Here is a 20,186-nt window from a genome sequence, read left to right as displayed (position 1 = left end):
TCTTTTTCTTGAGCAGGTGGGGTTCTCTGGCATTTCCAAGTCTATTTAAAACACACCGTCAGGCTTGATTCAGAGGAAAATCTGATTTCCATAGTTTGTGCGCTGGTGCCCCAGGGGACCCTTAGTCTGATTATGTCCTGGAAAGGCTGTGACACAGCTCCGGCCCTGGGAACCCTGGGAGGCGTGGCCTGCTGGGCTCAGCTGCTTCCTTCTGGGTCATGGAAACATTTTAGGAGTCCCACAGTCACCAGCTCTTTATGTCGTGGTGGAGTGCCAGTCTTTTTATTTTTCCCCCACACTATAATGTGCATGTAAAGCACCCTGGGATCTGGTTGGGATGCAGACTCGGGTTCAGCAGCTCTGGGCTGGGACCTGCCATTCTGTGTTTCTTTCTTTTTTTTTTTTTAAGATTTATTTATTTATTTTAAAGTCAGAGTTATACAGAGAGAAGAGAGGCAGAGAGAAAGAGAGAGAGGTCTTCCATCCGATGGTTCACTCTCCAATTGGCTGCAGTGGCCGGAGCTGCGCCAATCCGAAGCCAGGAGCCTCCTCCAGGTCTCCCACATGGGCACAGGGGCCCAAGGACCTGGGCCATATTTTACTGCTTTCCCAGGCCATAGCAGAGCTGGATCTGAAGAGGAGCAGCCTGGACTAGAACCAGCGCCCATATGGGATGCCGTCACTTCAGGCCAGGGTGTTAACTCGCTGTGCCACAGCGCCGGCCCCTCTGTGTTTCTTAGAAGCTCCCAGGAATGTCAATGCTGCAAGCCTGTGGCCTGCACTCTGAGTAGCCAGGATGTAGTGCATGCTTTCACTTAGAAGGTCTCTTCTCAGGGCTGGCACTGTGGCACAGCAGGTCAAGCTGCTGCATATAGTGCCGGCATCCCAGGTAGGCACTAGTTCAAGTCCTGTCTGCTCCACTTCCAATCCTGGCCCCTGGTAATGCACCTGGGAAAGCAGCAGAAGATGGCCCAAGTGCTTGGGCCCCTGCACCCACGTGGGAGGCCTGGATGAAGCTCCTGGCTTCTGGCTTTGGTCTTGCCCAGCCCTGGTTGTTGTGGCGATTTGTGGAGTGAAACAGTGGGTGGAAGACCGCTCTTTCTCTTTCTCTCTGCCTCTGCCTCTCTGTAACTCTGCCTTTCCAAATAAATAAGTAAATAAATCAATAAGTCTTTTTTTTTTTTTAAAGAATGTCTCTTCCGCCTGGAAGTCCTTTAATTCCCGCCTAGCAGGTCCCGCTTCTCTGTTCTGCTGTGGAACTCAGGGAGCATTCTGTCGCATTTCTACTGGACTTCTCATCTCAAGGTCTACTTGTCTCCATGGTTGTCTCTCTTTCTTTGATCAAGAGCCACTCCAGCACTTGCCCTAGAACAGAAAACAAGATAGAGCATTCCAGGCCAGCAAGCACAGCAAGTCCACCATGATGTCACGCACCACCACGAACTGCCCTTCCCCACGTGAACGCTGGGTGCTGCTGGGAAAACCAGCAGCTGTCGTCACAGTAGCTGAGGTTCAGACACAGCCCGAGTGCCCATCAACACGTAATGTGTTCACACAGTGGGACACTGTCCTGCCCTAAAAGGAAGGAGTTTCTGACACATACCATGGATGAACCTTGGGGACAATACACCAAGAGAAAGAAGCCAGCCACAAAAGGAGAAATAATGTGGAGCCGCTGCTGTGTTGTAGTGGGTTAAGCTGCTGCCTGCAGCGCCACATCCCAGGTGGGCACTGGTTCAAGTCCCTGCTGCTCCACTTTCGATCCAGCTCCCAGCTGATGCACCTGGGGAAGCAGTGGAGGATGGCCCAAGTGCTTGGGCTCCTGCGCCCCTGTGGGAGACCCAGTATAAGCTGCTGGCTCCTGGCTTCATTCTGGCCCAGCTCTGGCTGTTGCAGCCATTTGGGGAGTGAATCAGCAGATGGAAGACCTCTCTCTCTCTCTCTCTCTGTCTCTCTCTGTCTCTGTCACGCTGTCTCTCCGTCTCTCCCTCTCTCCCTCCCTCTCTGTAACTCTTTTTAAATAAATACGTCTTTTTCTTTTTTAAGGAGAAATACTGTGACTCCACTTCAAGCAGTACTTCAAGCAGTCAAATTCACACACACACACACACACGCACAGAGAGAGAGAGAGAGAGAGAGAGAGAGAGAGAGAGAAAACAAGATGGTGGTTGCCAGGGGCTGAGAGAAAGAGAAATGAGGAGTTAGTTTAGTGGGTACTTAGTTTTAGAAGATGAAAAAGGTTACGAGACGGATGGTGGTGAGGGCTGCCTATTATGACCGTACTTAACACCGCTGAGCTTTCTACTTTAAACTGGTAAATTTCATGTGACGTGCATTTACCACAGTACAAATTCTAGAAAAAGAAAGAAAAGCAGTGACCTTGCATCTTGAGGTTGCAGTTCTAGCCTTGCCTGGCAGGCCTGCAGAGCCTGGACCATGGACCAGCCCCCATCTGCGGAGACGAGGCGCTTCCTTGGTAGACTGCTTTGCGTGGACAAGAGATCTGTGTCACCTTCCCTGTTTCCCATAACTCGTCCTGTGTCATGGCCCCATCCTGATGATGTCTGGGGCGGGTGTGAAGGAGAAACCAGCTGGACGTCATTTCTAAGTGCCCTCGTTCATGGCAGAGGGTGAGTCATCATGGAGATCCTCTCAGCTGTATGAAGGTGGCATCCAGCCGGCCTGCACTGCAGGATTCTGAGCCTCGCACTTGACCTTGGGCGCCCTGTGCTGCTGTCCAGTGCGCCGACTGCTCCTTTCTGATGTTTTTTGACTAAGCTGCAGATGGCCACTGTTGAAATCGGAGATTGCCACTGGCTCTGGCCCAGAGGGTCCCTCACTCTGCCCCCCTCACCCCGAGCGAGGCCTTTTCTGCCGTGTCTGTTCTGTCACAAACGCTGGGTCCCCCCAGAAGGAAGCAGGCGGGGAGCCTCGTCATCCACGCCAGGGGAATGCCATCAGTACCATGAGCTACGTCAGCCACCAGCAGATTCAAACCTGTGGGCTGTCGTCTGACTTGTCTTAAAAAATATAATCAATTAATTAATTAATCTGAAAGGCAGAGAGGGAGGGGGAGATTGCCCAGCCACTGGTTCACTCCTCAAATGCCCACCACAGGCTAGGTTGATGCCAGCAGTTGGTAACTCAGTCCAGGTCTCCCACACGGGTGGCAGAGACCCAAGTACTTGAACCATGACCTGCTGTCCCCCAGGAAGTGCATTCGCAGGAAGCTGGACTGGAAGCCCAGGCAGACACCCAAACCCAAGCACTCCGTCCGATACGGCATGTGGGCATCCCAAGCAGTGTCCCAACCATTGCATCAGACAGCTGCCCTGCGGTCTGATTTTCTAAATGAGGTTTTCTTGGACTGGAGCTAACCTCACTCAGTTACATATCGTCCATGGCACAGTTTCGAGCTGTGGCAGATTCTGTAGCCTGCAAAGCTGGAGTGTTTCACTGGCTGGCTGGGTGCATAGAAAGGTGCCTGTTGCCTGGTCTCGGTGATGGAGTCACTGTATGTGGCAGCCCTGGAGTTCTGAGCTGCAGGAGGTGAGCCTGAGGTACCCTGTCGGCCACAGCTTGCTGAGGGAGGGCGCTCCACACCAGCTAATGGATGTTCTTCAAGGAGGTGCGTCTTGGGCTGCAGGTTTTTTTTTTCAACCCACTTCCAGTTTCTCTCTTCAAGCTCAGAGCTCCAGTAGGATCTTCATCTTGCTTTCTTCCCCTCAACATTTCTTTCCTCTCTTGGCCTCGCTCTTGCTTCCTGCCCAAGGCTGGAACAGTGACCACGTCTGTCTGTGTAAGAGGTAGGAATTTCTCCTCTGTGTTTTCTATCCTAGAGTTTGCAGTGAACTTCTTTGCACAGACTCCAAGAGTTGCTAGGAGTCACCATTTCTTTCTCAATGAAGCCTGCATTATAAGGCTATTGTCTCACTCTGAGCGCTAAGGGCCTACTTTGGAAGTCAAGAGGGGACATCGCCACTTCCTCTTTGTGTTTCCGCCATGACCAGCGCAGTCCTTTCTGAGACAATGGATGCTCTGCTGAGGAGCAGGGAGAGTCACCTATTTCAAAAACACCATCTATGGAGACGATTGCAAGCAGCTGTGGTGCAGTGCCTGAAACAAAGCAGCTGATCAATAAATATGATCTCTTTCCAGCACAGCAGAGAATCACGGCAGAGCTTTGGCAGGTAGAGACTTTGATTGATAGGAAACCAGTCCACACAGGAGGAGATACTCTAAGAGCCATCCCTCTACAGCAAAACACAGTGAGTCCTTTGAGGCTGAAACCTGGATCTGACTGGGACTCAAAGCCATGACTTCATCCAGATGTGACCAAGCAGCCATGGAGGCCCAGGGCAGCTCGGATGCTGGTGGCGGCCCCACCTGCCTGTACTCGACGTCCAGCTGCTACTCGTTTGCTCATTTGGGAAAGGCCCCCTGCACCCACCACGGGGGCAGCTAACCTCTGGCCTTCCTCCCTCTTGGAAGTCTTGGCTCTTTAGACTCTAATTCCTGCTTCCTGGAGGCAAAGCCGGCATGCAGCTCCACATGGCCTCTGCGTTCTCCAGCTGGGGTTTCTGAAGGGCACTGTGATGCCTCCTCCACTTCTGCTGCCTCCTAACTCTCTTTCAGGGTTCACCTCGTGTGTCACGAATGGACGGGCAGCAGCATTTTCCTGACCATGTGGGCTCCCCATGGTCACTCTGTCGATAGAGAGCAGATGTTCTGAGAAGATGGGCTGAGCTGTGGGTGGCGAGACAGACGCGGGGCTTGGCTCTGGAAGCTCAAACTCAGAACATGGAGCCAAACCATCTGAGGCTCCTCCGGGAAACAGGTTCTGCAAATCTCTCTTCTCCCCATCTCTGGGCTCATGCATATTCATAAGTAGAACAACTCCAGGCCAAAGATAATGATTCGTGCAGGAAGCACCATTCTGAACATTATTATCTGGGAATGACAAATGAATTACTAATTTAACATGTGTATTGCACAAATAGATCATAAGAACTTCAAAGTCAAAATCATCCTTTGGAGTCGTGCGACTTCTGTTGTAATGTAGCATCAGCTGGGAGAGGAAGGAGGAGGTCCCCCACTGGTGGGCTGTGCACATCAGTTCCCTTCAAAGCAGAGGAGAAATGAAAGGGGGTGAGATTTCAAACACAGCTTGAGTCTGCAATAGAAGGCAATTATAATGACCAGGAATAAAACAACAGTGATGACAATAAAGAGCCAGCCACTGGCACAAGCAACAACATTGCTTTGAGTTATTACTTGGGGATGGACAGAGTCCTCCCATTATTCCCCCTGCTGACAACAACAATGGAAGGGAAGTCAGTTGGGTTCATTGGCTGCTCAAAAAGAATCAGAGGGCCATCGCTGCAAGGCAAAACTGAAGGTGGAGTGGGGTGGGAGCGGGGTTGACTGGAGCTGCGTTTCAGGTCAGTCGCATATTGAAATGCTAATGCATAGCATGATAATGTGATAGCTACACCAGCTTCCCCGCTGCAAAGATCGCCCACTTCCAACTTGTCAGAGTTGACAGTCCAGTATAAAACCCTACTGTCAAGGAGTGGCAGCTCTTTTAAGATGAGGTCTTAAGCCATTTCTTAAAGTTCTGTATTCCTGTCATTCCTGTTCCCTCTGCCTCCAATTCCTTTTCTTTCCAAAATGCCATAATAAACTGGCTTCCTCTTCACCTCCCTAGGACAGCATTCATCCAAAGCCTGTGGGAAAATTCATATTCATTTGAAGCCTGATACCCCTTCTTAGTGTTTCTTTTTGGGGGCTGATAACATATTCTAGGGTGTTTACTAGGTATCAAGTAATGTGATAAAGCACATAACCTTTGGGATGTCATTGCATTGCCACAATAACCTAGGACAAAAGTGCCAGACTCCCAGACGGATGCTCTGAGAGGTTGATGACTTGCCCACGTGTACACGGCCTGTGATTGGCAGAGGCAGGAGTGGAGGAAATCCCGGTCTGCTCAGGAGGCCACTCGTTTCACTGTGGAGTGATAGACAGGCTTCATGTCGGAGAGGGCCATCTTTTTAAGGATGATCATGCAAACCTTGACCAAGTGGAACCCTTGTGAAGCACCTGGCTTGGATGCAGACAGTGAGGGCCAGCTGCCTCCTGTTCCAAGGGATGAGGTGCTGATGGTAGCCAGAGGAGATGCCCACCTGGGTCTTGCATCTCCTCTACACCGTGCCCCGGGAAAAGTAGGCATGCAGCCTCACAGCTGCAGCCCAGCATAGCCCTGGCTCTCCTGTCAGGACCCCCAGCTCTGATGGGGTCACCTGCTCATAATTAAACCAATGGCTGGGTCCTGGTGATGGGAGGAAGGAATGTGGTGCTTCGATTGGCCAGGCTGAATCACGCCTTCTGCTGGACCTGTGGATCCAGTTCTCACCACCTGCAGGAGTCCGTCAGAGAGTGGGAGACAGGTGGTGCTACCTCCCCAGACAACTAGGGAGTTGTCTCCAGCAGAAGGGAGAAGAGATGCTAACCAGGCAGAACCGACCAGTGCCTACTGCAGTGGCAGTGTTCTTGCCTCCCAGCTCCTGAGGTTTAGAGAAGACAGAACGGGTTGAGGACAGACACAGAGGGTCAGATGCAGAAGGGTCCTTTCAGGGAACTTTGCTCAGAAGTGGAAATGCAGAATCGGAGAAGAATCAGAAAGATCTCCCTTCAACTCCACCCAGGAGTGACAGAATCTGCAGGAGGAATTGCTGTGAAACCCATCCCCGTCTGATCCCCTCGGCCCGTGCCACACAGACCCAGGCACGCCCATCTTTGTTTCACAGGTGCCTGCAGCTCTTGGAAGATTCCCCAGGATCCTTTGCAGGAAAGCAGGGTGAGGTCTAGGAAGAAGCTCGGTGAGTACAACTCGTCTCTCACCCCTCCATTCTGCATTTTGCCTAAACCAACAAGGGAACCTTTGCCGACAGTGCTCTCCACTGAGGTATTCTCACCTCTTCTCTGTGTACTTGGGGCACACAGTAGGCACTTAACAATTGTTCTGGTGCACAGGAGGCACTTAATTACTGAACAGCAAGCATGTTGTGCCCATGTAGTACCCATGGGCAGCTCTCGTGTGAAGCGGGAAGGTGTCTACACACCTATAGCTTGTAAGTGGCAAAGAATGCTGGCAGGGCATCCACACCTGAGTCAGCGGCAGTCCTGGGTGCCGTCGATGTCAGCAAGATCTGCCAGACCTGCAGGATTCAGACAGATCTGCACCGTGCCGGGAAGACCTGGGCCCCGGCAGCCAAGTCATCAAGTCTAGCACGAGGAGCACGTGATTAAGCCCCACTCAGGGTGAAACTCAAGCTCCTGGGATGCCAGAAAATCCCATATCTCCAGGAAGTAAGGCTTTACCAAATCTAATCTTACTGCTAATTTGAGAGAATGGCTGAGTAGCAACCTGTTGGTTGGGGGAGTCAGAACAGTCACACGGGGCAGGCAGTTAGCCGAGCGGTTAAGACGTCCACGTCCCACTCTGGAGCACCTGGGGCCAGTGCTCAGCTCAGGCTCCTGACTCGAGCTTCCTGTTGATGCTCATCCTGGGAGGCAGCAGGTGATGGCCTGGTTGACTGGGTTCCTGCCACCCTGGTGCTTCAGCCCTGGCCATCCAAACAGAAGGATCTTCCATCTCTTGCTTTATCCTCCATATGCCAGCAGGAGCCAGGGCTGGGCCAGGCAAAAACCAGGAGCCGGAACTCAGTGTAGGTCTTCCACATGGGTAGCAGGGACCCAAGTACTCGAGCCATCATCTGCGGCCTCCCAGGATTCGCATTAGCAGGAAGTTGGAATCAGAAGGCGAGCTGGACTTGAAGCTGTGCACTCTGACATGGGATGTGGGTGTGAAGCTTAATCAGTGCACTAACTTCTGCCTCGAGAGAGAGTTTTTAATTTGTGTTGCAAAGCAGAGAAATCTCAAAATGGTCAAAGAGAATTTTAAAATGCTTACTAGAGCTCTGGGACTGGGTTCAGTGATCCAGTATAATTCTACTTGTTCTTTAAAATCCACACGAGGTTTCTGCCTTGCTGTGGTTTGGGTCTGAGTTGCTTGAGCCTGCAAATCTTTGTGTCCTGTAAGCTTGGTCCTTGTGGTGGTGGTGGCAAGGCTCTGAAACCTTCGTAGGTGGGTCCTAGCTCAGACCAGATGGGTCGTGGCAGCACTACCCTTGATGCGCGTCTTGCAGGGTGAGTTGGCTCCTCTGAGAAGGGAAGGCCACCCCAGGCTCTTGGCCCCTCTGCGCATGCTCCACCTATGATCCCCACCTGATGTTAGGCCCTCACCAGAACCTGGCAGATGCTGATGCCATGCTCTTGAACCCCCAGAACTTTGAGCTCGATAAACTTTATAAAGTGCCAGCCTCAAATAGTTCGTGATCATGACAGACACGGAGTGAGAAACACCTGCATCTTCTATGTTCTTTAGCCTGCAAAACACACTGAACCATCAGCTGCCCAGGAAGAGCTTAAGTTCACATGAAAAGGAAGGCAAATTATTAGCAATGCAAAATTTCCTAGAGAGGAAATATCCTTCAATTTTATTTTTAAAAAGTTTTATGTGTTTATTTTATTTCAAGGACAATGTGATAGAAAAGGAGAGGGAGGGAGGGAGAGAGAGAGGGAGGGAGGGAGAGAGGGAGAGAGGGAGAGGAAGTGTGTGTGTGTGTGGGGGTCAGGGGCCCAAGTACTTGGGACATCTTCTCCTGCTTTCCCAGGTGCATTAGCAGGGAGCTGGATCAGAAGCAAAGTATCCAGGACTCAAATTGACCCCCTGAGGGGCCAGCACTGTGGCACAGTGGGTTAAAGCCCTGGTCTGCAGTGCCAGCATCCCATATAGGCACCGGTTCCAGTCCCCACTGCTCCACTTTCAATCCAGCTCCCTGCTATGGCCTGGGAAAGCAGTAGAAGATGGGCCAAGTGCTTCTCTCTCTCTCTCTCTCTCTCTCTCTCTCTCTCTGCCTCTCTGCCTCTCCCTCTCCAATAAACAAATAAGTCTTTAGGGAAAAAAAATTGACCCCCGATATGGAATGGCTGCTTAACCTTCCCCACAATGCTTGCCCTGGGATCCTTCAGTTTTTAAAAACACATGTCAGGAGGTCATACTTTTCTTAAACTGAGAGAGAAATATGAGTTGGACAATCCGTATTAGACCGTGAGATTTGTTCCACTCACCTAAGAGTTAAAATGGAAAACAAATTGCTTAAAATCGCAGCAAGGCAGTTTCCTGGTTTTCGGGCTTGTGGCAACCTGGACTTGTTTCCTGGGAAGTCTTCAGAGAGCTGCTGGATCCACCAAGTTGGTTTGCATAGTTACAACATCTCTGGGTGCAGGACTAGAGAACCAGGTCAGAGGCTCTCCCGTATTCCTGCTGGTGCTGTCTGACTTCTGCTAGTGCGTGGTACCGAGCTGTGGGGGATGGGGTGCGAACCAGGTGCACAAGTCTGTGCCCGCCTGGTAGGGGAGGCACCGTCAACTGGGACAGGCAACAAAGGACCCGTCTTTGGGTTAGGTTCGTTGCCACCTATTTGCCCGGATGCAGCCCAGAGAAGTTTTGTGATTGCTGGAGACACTGAAATTTCCTAGCTGAACTTGGGGAGTACTCTAATATTTTCTGTGACTCTTACTTAAACATTGGCAACTTTTCTGCAGCTATAAATATGACTGGGACCCAGCCATTTCTCTCTTTGTAGTCTATGAAAATTAACTCAGTCCACAGGGGCTGCATTTACTGCCAAAAGCCCCAAGTGTGGGCTCTTCCTCCACACCGACAAAAATAACAGTTAATTAGGCTGCAACACCCAAAGGAAAGTGAACTCACACCACCAATCACGGGGCGGCATGCAAAGTGTTGTCATGACAACCAGCATTTACAGCACTTCAATTTTAATATATCAAAGGCTAAGGATAATTTCCCGGCAAGAATTCAAGAGGTGGCTTTCTCCCGAATCCTCATTCCTTCTGCCAGTGTTTTGCCAGTATTGCCAGTCCAGGAGCTCTATTCCTGTGGCAACAGGTTTACAGGGAAGAAAAGCCTTGTGTGTGCATCAAGCACTTGGCATGCTCTGCCTTGGAGTGCTGTATGCCTCGGGAGGCCCGGGGCAATGGTACAGCGTTCTTTCTGGAGACCAGGCTGGGTGAGCAGAGCTCAGAGGCAGGTGAAGTGTGAGCTGTGAACCTTGCCCTCAGTTCAAGGTGAATTTTTGTTCTCATGAATACCCCCCTCCCCTCCCTCCTCCCTCCTCCCCTCCCCTCCCCCTCCCCTCCCCTCCCCTCACTTTATATACAGAAGGCCAACTCTATACTAAGTAAAGATTTCAACAATTTGCACACACACACACCAAAAAAAAAAAAAAAGTTTGAGAGCAAGTTTTACAGTTAATAAATTAACAGGAATCACTGTGCACTTACTTCCCATGCAGGACTTCTGTCCTCAGTGAGTTGCATTATGAGAATTAACTGCAAAACTTGTTCCTTTTTTTACTTTTGTTTCATTTTTAAAAGATTTATTTACTTGAAAGGCACATACAGAGAGAGAGAGATTGAGATTGAGATTGAGATTGCATCTGCTGGTTCACATCAAAATGACTGTAATAGCTGGGGGTGGGCCAGGCCAAAGCCAGGATTCTGGATTTCCATGCAGGTCTCCCACTTGAGTGCAGGGGCCCGGGTACTCAGGCCATCACCCACTGCTTTCCTAGGCACATTAGCAGGGGACTGGATCAGAAGAAGAGCAGTGAGAGGTTCATACGAGCTCTCATATGGGATGCCACCATCGCAGGCAATGGCTTAGTTAGCTGCCCCATGATGCTGACCTTTGACCTGATTTGTAAAAAACTGTTATCTGTTTAAAAAATTTTAGGTGTATTTGAGAGAGAGAGAAAAAATGAGAGAGAGAGAGTAAGAGAGAAAGAGAGTGATCGAGTGAGCATTCCCACCCACTGATTCACTCCCCGTAAGTCCACAGTGGTGACCAGAACTTGGCCCGCCAAAGCTGGGAGCAAGAACTCAATCCCGGCCTGCTACATGGATGTCAGGGAACCAAGTACTTAAGCTATTTCCTGCTGCTTTCGAGGGTGCACACTGACCCAAAGCTGGAATTGGTAGCAGGGTCAGGCACTCCAGTATGAGACACAGGCATCTTAACTTCTAAACCAAATGGCTGCTCTTATTTTTTATGCATACTCCATCTTCATTTGTAAACTTCAAGTTTATTAACTTGAAAATGCTTCACTTTACTCAGAAATAAGTCGAGAATAAGAAAGATCTTGAATGACAGAACACACTGGAAATGCTGGATTGATTATTTTAGGTTCAACCAGACGTATTAACTAGGCTAAGGGAGTGTTGCCTGTTCAGAGACCGTTGGGGAATCCGTTCTGAGGAGATCAACATGAATGATTGAAATTGGCATGCCAGCTCCGCTGACAGTTGAACAACTATAAAGTGCTCTAAAAGAGTGTGTTCAAAGTTCCTTCACAATTTGTTTATACACTTAAAACCTGGGGGAAACAGTTGTTTAACTTTTTTTTTTCACAGAGTCTTATTTTATGCTGTGCCCCTAGTATTTAGCACAACACTTGGGACAGGTATATGGGAGTTCTTCAAACGGTTTATGGAAAATGGAATGAAAAGCTAAATTTATTTTGGTGCCAATTTTTTTTTAAATCTATGCATGATTTTTTCACAGCATATACTTGCATAAACCTTTTGGAGACCCCTCATACAAGTGGATTTTGATTTTTTTTTTTGTGCCAAAAAAATTTTGATTTCATTTTCCATGAGCCTTTGGAAGTACCCTCTTATGCTCAATAAATACTAAAGGAATGGATGAATTGAAGTTTTAGGGAGGGTAGAAATCCCAGCTCTGGAACAGCCCAGCGGGTTCAGAGGATCAGAATCTGTGTGTTTCCCCCTCTTTGCAGTCGGCTGTGCAGAGAGAGGTGAGGCAGATCTGGAAAACAGCAGATGAGAGGCCATCCTGGTTGCACTGACGCATTGGCACTGTGCGATTATTTGTTTTCTCTAATACCATGTGAAAAGCACTAATGAGATTAGCCTTTTGCGATGAATGCTAATATGATATGAAAACAAATGCTAATATGCAATGTGAAATTGCTAACAAAGGAGAAAATTGCTAATAAAATTCAATGGGCCTCAATGACAAATGCTCCCTACATCTTCCTGGTCTTGCCAGGGCTGTTTCATAGCACCGGGGATGAAAGGGAGATGGGGAGAAATCCTAGCACCTGGTCGCCTGGTGGTGGGTGGATTTCAGTTCCTTCCTGTAGGAGTACCTCTGTGTATGTGGGAACGTGAGAGCAGGCATTCAGAGGCCGCACAAACCCACACACAGCCTCCAAGTGCCCGGAGGATCGCGATGGATCTCTGTGACGGACCTAAGACCTGTCCCTTTCCACTTTTCTCCAGAATTCTCTCTGGTCTTTTGTGTCGGATGGCCTTACTCCTACCTTGTGCAAGTGGTGGGTAGATGCTTATGTTCTCAATGACCCAGTGGAAAAGCAGACAGAAAGATTTGCCTACAGCCACAGAAACAGCAGTGCTGGGCTGGACTCCACGTCCTGGGTCCTCCCCGTGCCTCTGCAGCCCACGCTGCGATGGTCTCTCCCTACGTCTTTTCCTCCTCTTCCTTCTCTGACTCAGCTCCTCCCTGTCTGCCTCCGCCGTCCCTTCTCTTTCTCCCTCCTCTCCATCTCTGCCCTCTTCACCCCGTTACACATCTCCTTGCCTCCCCCTTGTCCTGAACCATCGTCTGCCTTTCCAGTGTTTCTTCTCTGTGCCCTTCTCCACCATCTCTTTCTCAATACCTCTGGTCCTTGTTATTCTCATCCAAGGGTCACTGGTTCCAGCAAAATCCAACATCTATTTTGAAAACGGACTTTGGCTTGGGATTAGCCCATTGTTGAATGGAAGTTAGGGTGAAGACTTGGCTCAGCTACTCATAGATTTGGCAGATTTTGAATTTCTCTGAGTCCCTGTTTTCCCATCCATCCACACACTGGGGATAAAGGTTATCTTGTGACCAGAAAGTATAGCTATTTAAAAATGGTCATTCTGCCGAAGAACACAGGGAAGACGCATTGAAACAGTGAGAACAGTTCATTCAGGGGGTGTTTTTCTTCTTCAAATGATTCTTTGAGGCTGTTGAACGGTGCATTTTTCAGGCACAAGCCCCTGTTTTATAACTGATGTGACATCCTCTCTGCTGTCCTGAAATGAAACTCATAGGTTATATAACCCAGTCACATGCAGTTGCACAGTTTCATTATAATGACCTAACAATATTTAAAAAGGAGACCGATAGATAAGTAATACATGTGCAGTCATGGGAATTCCAGCGTGTAAATTCTTGCCCATGAAAGTAGAAGACAGGATGCAGTAGGCAGCTGCCTGCCCATTTCCGGAGTCCCTGTGGATGGGAGGCCTACAGGTGACTGACGCAGGTGTGCTTTCCCGATGAGTTGATGGCATGTGGCCCCAGGGGTGGCGTTTTCTGAATTGGTTTACCACTGCCAGCCGGGCTCTGAATATAACACAAGGTAGCTCCAGACCTGGAAGTTTCAGGGTAAATCAAGGCTGAAAATTACTTGTGTTTATAGCATCCATGGAGTTTATCAGTAGGTTTTTCATCTACCTAAATGTCAAGGGGGACATCAGGTGAGTGAGGACGTGGGAGCACCCTGCGTGGGCTGACGTTGGCTTCTCCGTGGCTTGGACTTGACCCCGTAGATGTCCACAGCGCACCACCGTGGCAACCAGAAGCGATCCCATACGTGTCCAACATGGTGCTTGGGCAGCACACAGTCCCTGCTGAGCTCAAAACTGTATCTTTAACAATGATCCTAATAAAGCAAACAAAGAAGCCGTTCAGTTCAGCGCCTTGGGAGGTCTTTGACAACCTAGGGGCCAGCATGGCTCTGCTCTCGTTCATTGAGGCTAAAAGCAAGTGAGAATAGTAGCACTGATCCCACATCTAGAAAATTGAAAGTGAACCAATTTTTTTTATCATCGAACCTGACAGGTTCAGCACATCTCTCCTGTCACATCCCTGCCTGTCCTCAGAGTCGGAGAACAGAATCTTCCCACAGATCCATGTTGCTGCTAATAGGATTTGTCTCTGACTACACGATCAGCCTGCTCTGATTCCTGAGACCACGGAGGGTAGTCTGCTCCCCTCCCTAAATGCAGCCTCCCTTGTATTTCAGCCCGTAGAACAATTCCCTGACAGATGGCGGGAAGGGGCGGGGGAGGACACAGAGCTGTAGACAGAGCTGTAGTCAAAAGTGGGACTGGTCAGGACTGGTTTGGATTAGCGGCAGCCATCCCTGGGTGAGCCTGGAGGTAGTCGGCGGCAGGCAGCCCCATCTGGGCACAGCACACTCCCCAGGACATCAGCACACAGCTTTGCGCTGTGCACTGGGCCCATGGAGGATTTCCTAACGTGTTCCGTCTGCATCAGAGATGGGGGAATTTTAGGAAAACGGGATTTCAAAGAGAAAGTTGAGCTCATGGCTGAGATTTTAGGGCTCGTGAAAAAAGGGTCTCTGTTTAGTCCTGTGGTCTGAGCTCTAGCTCAGAGGAGGCCAGACCCCTCGTTCGCAGCCATGCTGCTGAGCTAAGTTACTCCCTGAGGTGCTGTCAACTCCTCCTTCAAGACTGTGGAGCAAGTTTCTTGTTCTTTAGGCTCTGAAAGGAAGGTACAATTGCGGAAATTCCCATTCCTTAGTCTTCCCCCAAATGTCATCTTGGAACAATTCCCTGTAATTAGCTGTAACCGCTCACACATTTATTAGAAATATGCCATCCTTTCAAAGCAAAAATCCTAGACCAGAATGAAATGGGCTTGCTTTCGTCTCCTTGAATTTCTGCTCCAGGACCTGGTGTTCCATGAACCCTGGAACACAACCAGAAAGCAGGTCAAGTCACTGGTGCAAAAATCCCGGCACCATCTCTGATCTTTGCCCTGGTCTGTGAAATCCACACAGTGAGAGCCCCTTCCCTTTCAGGGTGGTTGTGAGGGCTAAATGACATCCAGGCCCACAGTGTCGGCCGCAGGGCCTGGCTCACGGCAGGTTCTCAGCAGCCACCACTGCTCCGTGGTCAGGACGTGCAGGCAGCCTGGACTCCACTCGCCTCCTGGGCCCTGTGTGTCTCGGGTGAAGAGCTGCTCTAAGCCAATGCCTAGGATTCTTCTCTTCCTCATGCTCTGTGTGTCTGACCCACTGGTAAGTTCAGGGACCCTACATCAGAAACGTACCTGAGTTCATTCCCACGTCTTCATCACTACCACCACCACTGTCATCCTCTGCTTGCCATTACTGTGGCTGTCCCGTACCATCCCATTGCATCCTCCTGTGTTGGCTTATGGCCCTTTAAATCCATTCTCCTCATAGGAGTGAGGGTCATGTTTTTTAAAAATATATTTAAAAAATGTTTATGTGTTTATTTCCATCTACTTAAAAGGGTGAGAGGGAGAGAGAGAGGGAGAGACAGAGAGAAACAGAAGGAGGGAGAGGGGGAGAGGGGGAAGGAGGGGAAGGTGGGGGAGGAGGGAGGGAGGCAGGAAGTTTGTTGATATACTCACCAAATGCCTACAACAGCCGGGACTAGGTCAGGTCAAAGCCAGGAGCCTGGAACTCCATCCAGTTCTCCCACTTGGGTGGCAGGGACTCAAGCACTTGGGCCATCCTCTGCTGCTTTCCCAAGTGCGTTAGCAGGGAGCTGGAGTGGAAGCAGAGCAGCCAGGCCTTGAACTGATGCTGTGATATGGGGTGCAGGCACCCCTAGCGGCAGCTTAACCTGATGTGCCACAGCACCTGCCCTCACCCCTTAGGATTTAAGTTCTGTATCCACGTTTCCGCATGATCAGACCCATGCTCATATCTCTGTCTCATCTTGTACCACGCCTGCTGTGTGTCATATTTCTGCTGTGCTGCCTGTCCGATAGGACACTTCCTCCTGTAGACGCCTCCCTTCGTTCTTTGAGCCAGGAAGCCCTTCCTCTGGATCGTCCTCTGGCTGACTTATTTTGTATCCAGCCTTTGCAGAATTGTCACTCGTCTGAAACTCCTTCCCTGACCACCTCGTCTAATGTAGTGATCATCGGTGTCTTTTATACAATAAGTAGAGAATTTATTGTCCAATGTAGAACACTTACAGGAGTGAATGGCCAAGACAATAGGTTTAAAGCAGGCCAGCCCTGGATAAATTGAGGTGTGTGTGGTTACTCTACCTCTTACCCCTTCTTTGTAATATCACTGTGCTTTGTAATCTCCATAGCTCCTTTCATCAACTAATATTTGTATTTATTTACGTATGTTTTATCTCTTACCTCTTGAAGAAGACAGGGAGATTGTCTCTGTGGTTTACTGTTGCACCCTCATCAGCGCACAGTAGGTGCTTTGTAACATGTTGTAGTAAAATGGGTTGAATGGACGATGTTTCAATTGTCGTGGGTTATGTACCTGTGAGTTAGTTATCCTAGCTACACCTCTTGTGTCATTCTGAATAGTGAATATTAAACCTGCCTTTCTGTACCCATCAGAAATCTTGTTTTTTTCTGAATCAGCAGGTTCCAACCAAAGCTGGCTTGGAGTTTCCAGGGCTTCTGGGCAGAGGATGCATCCTTCACTTTATTGGGCCGCTTGCTTGGGTTAGATTTGGTAAGCACAGACCAGGAAATAGTTCCTGGAGTGGGAGGTGCTCACTCAATCTGCTTAGAAGATGTCTGGTTGTGCAGCATTTAGGTCCATGAAATAAGGGCTCTTTCTGCTCGCTGATTGGAAACGCCAGAGAAGCAATGTTGAGAACAACAGAGTGGGATCGTTGAAATAATTAGTGCGGGTACTAATTATGTGAAATCCGGTTATTGTGGAGCAGGGCTTGGATTGCATGTTAATTAATATTTAAGTCTTTTGGAAGTGGCACTGAATGAAGAACCCTCCCCTGGCCACTTGGTTCCTCCGCAGCCCATCCCTCATGAGGCCGGATTTTTGGGGGCCCAACCAGAAATCCCCTTATCACAGGCAGCACAGATCACAGGCTGGGCCTGCACTTGCACTCTTTGCATTTCTACAAAGGAAGGCCCTGGTATTATGTGACTGCCTGTGGGTTCTGAGGGCTTCTAATGGGCTTCCCTTTGTACAGTCTCTTAGCAACCAATTGAAGTTTGTAAGCTGAAACAATGGAACGCAAGTCCATCACTCCTTTCCCGCATTCCTCTGAGTCTGGCCTCCTCTCTGAGAGCCAGCCCAGGGGGTGATGCACACTCTTCCTTCCTTGCCAAAGCTCCACAATCCTTGTTCAACTGTTATTTCACATGGGAAGGAAGAGGAATTGGGAGGTGGGGAGATAGCGTAGGTGCCAGCTGTGTTAGCTATTTAAAACTTCCACGGAAGCCAGGTGAAGTCCTCAGTGGGATGGACCTACACTCATTCTAAAACTAGGGAAATACCGTGTGAGAGGCAAGAGCGTCCTTTAGGGTTAGTAGAAATCCCGGCTCTGCCATGTAGCAGCTCTGTGTCCTTGGATGTATTACAGTACTGTTCTGGCTTTTTTGTTTTCATTTTGTCACACAGGAGCAAAAGTTGTACTTTCTTCATTGTTTTGCTGGAACAATCATTAAGATACATCATTAATTTAACAAATATTTATTTCTGGTTAGGGTTCCTGTACCAGACACTGTCCTTGGTGCTGAAACCACTGAAGTCCATAAAGCAGACAAAAATTCCTGTTAGTACATATAATGATAATCCTAGACAGAGGGAGGGAGGAGAGAAGGGAAGAGGGCAGGGGAGAGAGAGGGTGAGGGAGAGATGATTAGATAGACAGACAGACAGACAGACAGATAGATAATGGATGGTGAATCTGATGGCTTTAATGAGAGAATTCCAGAAGAGCCCACTGAGGGTATGACCATTGAGCATGAATGGAAATGCAATCTGGAATAAAGGCCTTTGCCTGGTGCACATAGGTTGTAAATTCTTTTTTTTAAATATTTTTTTTATTTATTTGATAGAGTTACAGAGACAGGTAGAGAGAGAGAGGTCTTCCAACTACTGGTTCACTCCCCACATGGCTGCAATGGCCGGATCTGAAGCCAGGAGCTTCTTCTGGGTCTCCCACGTGGGTGCAGGGGCCCAAGGACTTGGGCTATCTTCTGCTTTTCCCAGGTCATAGCGGAGAGCTGGATCAGAAGAGGAGCAGCCGGGACTAGAACTGGTGCCCATATGGGATGCTGGTGCTTCAGGCCAGGGCTTTAGCCCACAGCACCACAGCACCACAGCGCCACAGCACCACAGTACAATTTACAGTTGTAAATTTTAAGTATATGTTAGTCATATTTTTAGTTCATTAGCTTGTTAATATTGTTAGCTTTTTATCCATTCACCAACTCAAGCATTTAGTAATTTCATGACTTTTGGTTTTCAACCACATCCGAGAATGACAACCAAGACCACACTGAGCAAAGAAAAAGTTTTGTTAGGGTGAAGAACTGCCAGGAACAGCCTCAGAGGGAGAGGAGCTCAGGGCTCCTGTGCAGGGCTGGGGCTTTGTAGGGAACATGTGTCGAGGGAGGAGGGAGACAGGTGGAAGGTGGGTTGAAGCAGCTGAAAAATGGGATATGGGATGCGGGCTGGAGCAGTGGGAGAGGACACCAGGTACTGTGAGACAGGATGAGGCTCTGCAGGTGCACGGCACCTCCTGCCAGGAAAGAGTGGGGGTGATGTCTTAGACCTGTGTGGATTCAGGATTCTCACACTCCAGACTTTCTGGTATAGGAAGTAGGGGTGGCAACAGTTGTTCAGCTGCTTCTTGCTGAGTGGGGGCAGAGTGGGTTTAGGCCAGGCTGGAAGATGGGGTGTTCATTTATGAGGCTGATGGGAGTGGCTGGTGGCTGTACTGCTCAGTAACATCTGGTTAAACACCTGGGCACTGATGCTCCTGATACGGTCTATATGAAGTGGAGGAGGCATGGGGCAAAAAGAAGTACAGTACCAGTGGGTATTACAGGTCCCAGAACCGGGAGAAGCCAAGGGAGGAGAGAGGAGAGCAGGCACCATCCTTGCTGCTCTCAGGACTCCTGCTGTCGCTTAGCAAGACGTTCTCTGAGTCACTGTGCCATGTTTCTGACCACTCCAGATTATTAGTAAAAAGGCAGCATGGTTCTCCCAGAAACACACATGTTCCCCCTTTCTCTGCTAATGAAAGGTCTAACGCCCTTCTGTCTGGAGGGCCAGTTCAGTCTGGTCCTGCAGGTGTGTGATGGAGGCTGCAGCTTGTTCTAGCTCAGCATTCATGGTGTGTGTTAGCTGCTATAGCCGAGGAGCACCATACGTTAGGCCGGCAACCCCTGTCCCCACTCCTGTGGGAACGCCCAGTGCCTCTAGGAAAGGAAGGACAACTATGTCCCTCTTAATGTGGGTGTTTTGAAAAACCGGTATAGGAAGAGACCTCTGGGAGGACAATTACTGGAATGCAGATGTCGGTAGTGGTGGGTGGCAGACAGTGGTACGGGAAGCCCCCACATTGGAAGAAGTGGCCTCCAGTTAAGCAATCCCCTTTAGTTATGGGGGTCATGGAATCAGAGTGGAGTTGGAAAAAGGGTTAGAGGACAGCAGGTCAAGGGATAGTGATGCGGTTAGATCGAAATACTGGTGTAGGCTTTTCAGGTGACGGAGGCTGGTGAGTAAGGGAGAGACTGTCTCATTGGTGGGTGTAGGAGCAGAGTTTATAGGGACTTAATTAATTGTAAAGGGAGGTAACAGGGTGGAGCAAATCCAGCAGCCATCAGCCAGAGAGTTGGGTGAGTTGAGGAGCTGGTAGATTGAGGAGACAGGAGTGCCAGTAAGGGCGTGGAAGGTGAGGTGGTCCGGGTCTTTGTGGGAGGGGTGGTAAGGGTCGCCACTGAATGGCTGCCTATGACCAGTTTTTCCCAGCTCCTTGAGCAACCTGGGAAAAACCTCCTGTTGTCAATTAACGTCTTGGTGCCCTCCCCCGTTGCTTTAACCCCAGTGAGTGGTGGGTGTGATACAGACCTTTGTTCAGGGTTGTGGGGGGAGGGATTTGTTAAAGCAGAGTGTTCCACCAGGGAGGGCAGTTACCTCAACGCTGGTGGTCCAGCAAAGGAGCATTGGAATGGTTGT

At 49.5% G+C, this 20,186-nt stretch overlaps 1 long non-coding RNA gene across 1 annotated transcript in view; it reads left to right on the top strand.

Moving 5' to 3' along the window:
- LOC103348570 (uncharacterized) overlaps positions 1–20,186 on the top strand; it is a 226,909-nt gene that overhangs the window by 179,241 nt on the left and 27,482 nt on the right. The window contains exon 4 of the long non-coding RNA XR_016225721.1: positions 6,810–6,881. This is a non-coding gene — a long non-coding RNA (uncharacterized LOC103348570). The remainder of the gene's footprint in view (positions 1–6,809; positions 6,882–20,186) is intronic.

Source organism: Oryctolagus cuniculus, chromosome 19 (assembly GCF_051225735.1).
Source record: "Oryctolagus cuniculus isolate XC-2025 breed Fujian yellow rabbit chromosome 19, ASM5122573v1, whole genome shotgun sequence".
In the NCBI taxonomy this organism is placed as follows: domain Eukaryota; kingdom Metazoa; phylum Chordata; class Mammalia; order Lagomorpha; family Leporidae; genus Oryctolagus; species Oryctolagus cuniculus.
This window is presented reverse-complemented; position numbering and strand designations above follow the sequence as displayed.